Below are 6000 nucleotides of genomic sequence, written 5' to 3'. Positions count from 1 at the left end.
TGTTAATGTTTGTTTCCCCCTCTAGATTGTAAGCTCCTTGTGGACAGGGAACATGTCTACCAACTCTGTTGATTTGTACTCTCCCAAGTGGTTAATACAGTGCTCCGCACAAAGTAAGCATTTAATAAATATCATCGATTGATTCTTTCCACACACTAGACAGCTAGAACTGTGCTATGCATTCCTCTCCTAGCCCCACAACACTTACATATACACCTATCTAATTTATTTTAGTGTCTGTCTCCTCATCTAGTCTGTAAAGCTCTTTATTGGCAGGGATGGTCTAAACCTAATCTTTTAATAATAATAATAATAATGTTGGTGTTTAAGCGCTTACTATGTGCCGAGCACTGTTCTAAGCGCTGGGGTAGACACGGGAATCAGGTTGTCCCACGTGGGGCTCACAGTCTTTATCCCCATTTTACAGATGAGGTTACAGATGAGGTAACTGAGGCACAAAGAAGTTAAGTGACTTTCCCACAGTCACACAGCTGACAAGTGGCAGAGCCGGGACTCGAACTCATGACCTCTGACTCCAAAGCCCCTGCTCTTTCCACTGAGCCACGCTGCTTCTCTAATTGTAATGTTGGTATTTGTTAAGCGCTTACTATGTGCAGAGCACTGTTCTAAGTGCTGGGGCAGATACAGAGTAATCAGGTGGTCCCACGTGAGCCTCACAGTTAATCCCCATTTTACAGATGAGGTAACGGAGGCACAGAGAAGTTAAGTGACTGGCCCACATTCACACAGCTGACAAGTGGTAGAGCCAGGAGTCGAACCCATGACCTCTGACTCTGAAGCCCAGGCTCTTTCCACTGAGCCATGCTACTTTTGTATAGTGCTCTCCCAAGCACATAGTAAACACTCAGTAAATACCATTGATTAACTGATGCACATAATAGATTGACAGTACTGTATCAGATTCCTTGCTGACCTCCCAGCCTCCTGTCTCTCCCCACTCCAGTGCTTTACTCTGCTGCCCAGATCATTTTTCTACAAAAATGTTTAAGCCATTTTTCCCAATTCCTCAAGAAACATCCAGCGATTGCCCATAATAATAATAATAACAATGTTGGTATTTGTTAAGCGCTTACCATGTGCCGAGCACCGTTCTAAGTGCTGGGGTAGACACAGGGGAATCAGGTTGTTCATTCATTCATTCATTCATTCATTCATTCAATAGTATTTATTGAGCGCTTACTATGTGCAAAGCACTGTACTAAGCGCTTGGGATGAACAAGTCGGCAACAGATAGAGACAGTCCCTGCCGTTTGACGGGCTTACGGTCTAATCGGGGGAGACTGACAGACGAGAACAATGGCGATAAATAGAGTCGAGGGGAAGAACATCTCGTAAAAACCGATGGCAACTAAATAGAATCGAGGCGATGTACAATTCATTAACAAAATAAATAGGGTAACGGAAATATATACAGTTGAGCGGACGAGTACAGTGCTGTGGGGATGGGAAGGGAGAGGTGGAGGAGCGGAGGGAAAAGGGGAAAAAGAGGGTTTAGCTGTGGAGAGGTAAAGGGGGGGTGGCAGAGGGAGTAGAGGGAGAAGAGGAGCTCAGTCTGGGAAGGCCTCTTGGAGGAGGTGAGGTTGTCCCACGTGGGGCTCACAGTCTTAATCCCCATTTTACAGATGAGGTAACTGAGGCACCGAGAAGTGAAGTGACTTGCCCCCAGTCACACAGCTGACAAGAGGCAGATCTGGGATTCGAACCCATGACCTCTGACTCCAAAGCCCGTGCTCTTTCCACTGAGCCACGCTGCTTCTCATCCAACTCTGCATCAGACACTCTTTATCAACGGCTTTAGAGCACTCAGTCACCTTGCTCCCTGCTACCTCACCTCATTACTCTTCTACTATACGCCAGCCCATACGCTTTGCTCCTCTAGTGCAAATCTTGACACCGTACCTCAGTCTCACCACCAATCTCTTGCCCATGTCCTGTCTCTGGCCTGGAACGCCCTCCCTCCTCATACTAAACAGGCAATCATATCCTCCCCACCTTCGAAGCCTTATTGAAAGCACATCTCCTCCAAGAGGCCTTCCCCGACTAAGCCCATCTTCTTTTCTCCCATTCTCTTCTTCGTCGCCCTGACTTACTCCCTTTATTCATCCCTGCTCATAGCCCTATGGCACTCGTGTATATATCTGTAATTTGTATTTATTTTTATTAATGTCTGTCTCCCCCTTTAGACTGCAAGCTCTCTGTGGGCAGGGAATGTGTCTGTTTATTGGTATATCATACTCTCTCAAGCACTTCATATAGTGCTCTGCACAAAGTAAATGCTCAATAAATCCAATTGACTAATTGGATTGCATCCAATGCAGTGTCTGCACCACTGCACTGTAGTTCTTCAGTGAATGCTACTAATGGATTGATGAGAAGCAGCGTGGCTTAGTGGAAAGAGCCCTGGTTTGGGAGTCAGAGGATGTGGGTTCAAATTCCGGCTCGGCCCCTTGTTTGTTGGGTGACCTAGGGCAAGCCACTCAACTTCTCTGTGCCTCAGTTACCTCATCTTGAAAATGGGGATTAAGACTGTGAGCCTCTTGTAGGACAACCTGATTACCTCGTATCTACCCCAGTGCTTAGAGCAGTGCTTGGCACATAGTAAGCACTTAACCAATACCATAATTATTGTTATTACTGAATTAATATTTCTGCCTTCCCAGTGGGGACTCCCTGCTTGATTTCCTCCCTACCACCTCCGAAAGGGGCAGAAGGATGGGATACCAGAGGTGGGGAGAGAGGGGGCCTGGTGGGGCGCAAGAAGGCTGCCTCCTTCACCTGACTTGTTCCTCAAAACCCACCCCTTTCTATCCCCAAGGCTTGGGGAGCGTGGAGGAATGTGGTCCTCACTCTGCTAATGATGAATAGAGTCCGTGACTTAGTCCAAGACCGGTTCCAGGAGGCAGTAGGGCGAGCTTGGATCTAATCAACCCACAGCCCAAGCGTTTTATGTGGAAATAGCCTGCTCAGCACTTTGTCGGGGAAAGAAACAAGAATGCCGTATACACCGGGTGTTCAATTATTTATGAATCAGACCCTTTCAGTGTAAAATGCAGGTCCGCTGTAAAGAGTTAGGCCACGGTTCATAAATGTGTTATGTGCCATTTACGCAGGGCTTTCTACAGAAGGCACTGGGGACGCCACCCATAAAATTGGACAAATGCATCGAGGATGAAGATTTGGGAGCTGGAGGGGGGAGTGGTGGTGGGAAGGTGGGCTCCATGGCAGACTCAACTCTCTTCTCTCACTCTGCCCTATCCACAAACCCTTGCTTCCCATAGCCCAACAGTGGACAACCAGTAGGCATGTCTACGCAGGTACCGAGGGAAGTGTTATGATCTCCGTAATTATGTAAGCTCCATGTAGACAGGGAATGTGTCTACCAACTCTGTTATATTGTTGTATTGTACTCTCTGGAGCGCTTAGTGCAGTGCCTTGCACACAATACATGCTTAATCATTTTGACTGATTGATTATGAGGTTATTTCACGCCACCACTGCTACACGCACACACCCGCACACATATGCCCACAGTCCACACCGTCTTCTCAATTACCTGGATAATTTAGACTAAAGAAGACCTTTTCCCCTGAATTAATTTTTTGCAGTTAGACTCCAGGTGCTTTTTCTCCAAGACTCTTTATCAATTTATCATTCAATCATATTTATTGAGCGCTTACTCTATACAGAGCACTCTACTAAATGTTTGGAAGAGTACAATACAATAAACTTGACAGACACATTCCCTGCCCAATAGGGACAAGCAAAAATCCTATCCCCTCCAGGAAACATTCAGTGAAGGAAAACCTCTGCCTTCCCCAACCTAATTAATAATGAAAATAATAACTGTGGTATTTGTTAAGCACTTGCTACTGTATAAAGTGCTGGGGTGGTTATAAGCAAATCAGGTTGGACACAGTCCCTGTCTCACAAGGGGCTCACAGTCTCAATCCCCATTTTACAGGTAACTGAGGCACAGAGAAGTGAAGTGACTTTCCCGAGGTCACACAACAGACAGTTGGCAGAGCCAGAATTAGAACGCATGATCTTCTGACTCCAGGCCCATGTTCTATCCACTCCGGCATGCTGTTTCTCTATAAGACAATCTGGGCTCGCTCCTCAGCAGACCTCCAGAGCTACTTAGACTATCTGAATCAGGTGGGGGCTAAGTGAGTCTTATCTGGATGCATGAAATCTGGATGGCTGAATGGACAAACAGGCAGAATGTGGAAAGGAAGGAGACAGAGCAGTGCTGCCCCGTGGGAAAAGCGGTTCTTCCCCTTGACTCTATTTATTGCCATTGTTCTTGTCTGTCCGTCTCCCCCGATTAGACTGTAAGCCCATCAAACGGCAGGGACTGTCTCTATCTGTTGCCGACTTGTTCATTCCAAGCGCTTAGTACAGTGCTCTGCACATAGTAAGCGCTCAATAAATACTATTGAATGAATGAATGAAGGCCTGGGTTCTAATGCCAGCTCAATCACTTGCCCCCTGTGGAATCTTGAGCAAGTCGCTTAGCTTCTCTGGTCTTCAGTTTCCTCATCGTAAAATGGGGTTGCAATACCTATTCTCCCTCCTTCTTAGACTAGGAGTCCTATGTGGGATAGGGACGGTGTCTGACCTGATTACCTCTATGCTTAATATAGTGCTTGGCACAGAGTAAGAGCTTTATAAATTCCACAGTCAGTGTGTGGTGGATAGGGAGGTACTCACAATAATAATAATGTTGGTATTTGTTAAGCGCTTACTCTGTGCAGAGCACTGTTCTAAGCGCTGCGGAAGATACAGGGTAATCAGATTGTCCCACCTGAGGCTCACAGTCTTAATCCCCTTTTTACAGATGAGGTAACTGAGGCACAGAGAAGTTAAGTGACTTGCCCACAGTCACACAGCTGACAAGTGACAGAGCAGGGATTTGAACCCACGACCTCTGACTCCCAAGCCCGGGCTCTTTCCACTGTGCCACGCGAGGCCAGTCAGCTACTTGACTAGTCCAAAAGCATTGCAGCCTCCTAGAAGCAGGTATCGGTATGAGGGTAGGTCAGGGAGGCAGAGGAGGAAAACGGAAAAGCAGAAAGAGTGAGCAAGAGCCAAAAGCAGACTTTTTTGGGTGTGCTATTTGTTAAGCGCTTACTCTGTGCCAGACGCTGTCCTAAGCATTGAGGTGGATACAAGCTAATCAGGTTGGACACAGTCCAAGTCCCACATGGGGCTCATAGTTTTAATATCCATTTTACAGATGAGGTAACCGAGATCCAGAGAAGTGAAGTGACTTGTCCGAGGTCACACAGCAGAGTGGCAGAGCCGGGATTAGAATCCAGGTCCTCCAACTCCCTGGTCCATGTGTCATCCATTAGGCCACACTGCTTGTCTAGTTCATGTATTTCCCCGATTGGAAACCTCTTGAGGGCAGGGCCTATGTATTTTATTTCTATCGTACTCAATCCAACACTTCGTACTTTGCTATACACAAAGTCAGCTTATAACAGATACAACTGATCAATTGACTGACCGGTGACTAGATATCCCAGTTTGGATGGGAGGGTTCTAAAATTCAATGACCTCCCCAACCCCCACCCTCTCTGGGGTTACTCCAGAAAGGTGGGTGAGATGATTTGCACCCCCCTGAAGGGTAGGGATAGGGAGGAGGTTGTGTGTCTATGCGTGGCTCAGTGGAAAGATCACGGGCTTTGGAGTCAGAGGTCATGAGTTCGAATCCCAGCTCTGCCACTTGTCAGCTGTGTGACTGTGGGCAAGGCACTTAACTTCTCTGTGCCTCAGTTACCTCATCTGTAAAATGGGGATCAAGACTGTGAGCCCCACGTGGGACAACCTGATTCCCCTGTGTCTCCCCCAGCACTTAGAACAGTGCTCTGCACATAGTAAGCGCTTAACAAATACCAATATTATGCACAGTTGTATGTCTGCTGATTACATTGTATTCTGCTAATTCCGTTGCACTGTACTCTCCCAAGCACTTAG

The sequence above is a fragment of the Ornithorhynchus anatinus genome, chromosome 5 (assembly GCF_004115215.2).
Source record: "Ornithorhynchus anatinus isolate Pmale09 chromosome 5, mOrnAna1.pri.v4, whole genome shotgun sequence".
In the NCBI taxonomy this organism is placed as follows: domain Eukaryota; kingdom Metazoa; phylum Chordata; class Mammalia; order Monotremata; family Ornithorhynchidae; genus Ornithorhynchus; species Ornithorhynchus anatinus.
The sequence above is the reverse complement of the archived record's forward strand: the minus strand, read 5'-3'. Positions refer to the sequence as shown.